Genomic DNA, 952 nt, shown 5'->3' on the forward strand with positions numbered 1-952 from the left:
ACAGACATGGGAAATATATTCATTATAGATTATATATAGATACCTGTAATGTTACCAGTGTTTTGTATTTTTCATATTTTTTTATGGAAATATAATTTGTAGATACACCTATTTATCAAATAAACTTCACAACTGTAAATACCCACTTGCAAAATCCATTAACAATTAAAAAGATTTTTAATATCTTACCTAGTAGAAATAAACAGAGTGCTGGTGAAAATCTCCAAGCAGGTTTGTGTTTCCACTCCAGGCTTTCTGGCTGTTAAACCACCGGACAACCACTTGACTAGAGCTTCTTCTTGTGGAGTTGTCACTTCTCCTCCTTGGCCAGTGGGTTGTGGAGGTTGGAGCCATGACCTTCAGGGCTTGAATCTCCACTGCCTATTAGGACATACAAGGTTACAGAATCCTTCTTGTAATATAATATTTCAAACAACAAATACTAACGACTGTGTAAACTTGCTGCAAATTTTTGCTTGAAAGTTAACTAAAGAAATTCACTCTTCTAATACCTGAATGATCATGAACACCACTTTAACTTACCAGCAAGAGGAGGATATGCCCTTTTCTTGAGATAGTCCTTAACATAGACATCAGGATTAACCATTCTCTTGCTGCGATTTGATCTCTTGGAGAGTGTAGACGTATTCGATGACAGTGGGACAGTGTTGATCCAGCCAGCATTATTCACAAAACTCACCTGACGTTGATCTCAGGTCTGAGGCCATGGATGGGGAGAGAGAGGACCCCCTCCATACTGATAAGAGTGTGAAGTCTAAAATTGGGGAAAGCATGCTTTAGGAAACTACACTGGCAAATAGTGTTGATAGTAGTATATAATTAAATGAGTATTATTTCACAATTTCCTTAAAATTTGGTGTCTAACTACTTTCCTATAAAACTGCACTTACAAATTCTTGTTTATGAAGTTAAGTACACTAAGTAAAGGTGT

At 36.6% G+C, this 952-nt stretch overlaps 1 pseudogene; it reads right to left on the minus strand.

Annotated features, from left to right (window-relative positions):
* The window catches only part of LOC119591866, a 40,067-nt pseudogene that overhangs the window by 16,990 nt on the left and 22,125 nt on the right, over positions 1 to 952 (minus strand).

This window comes from Penaeus monodon, chromosome 29 (assembly GCF_015228065.2).
Source record: "Penaeus monodon isolate SGIC_2016 chromosome 29, NSTDA_Pmon_1, whole genome shotgun sequence".
NCBI classification, from domain to species: Eukaryota; Metazoa; Arthropoda; class Malacostraca; order Decapoda; family Penaeidae; genus Penaeus; species Penaeus monodon.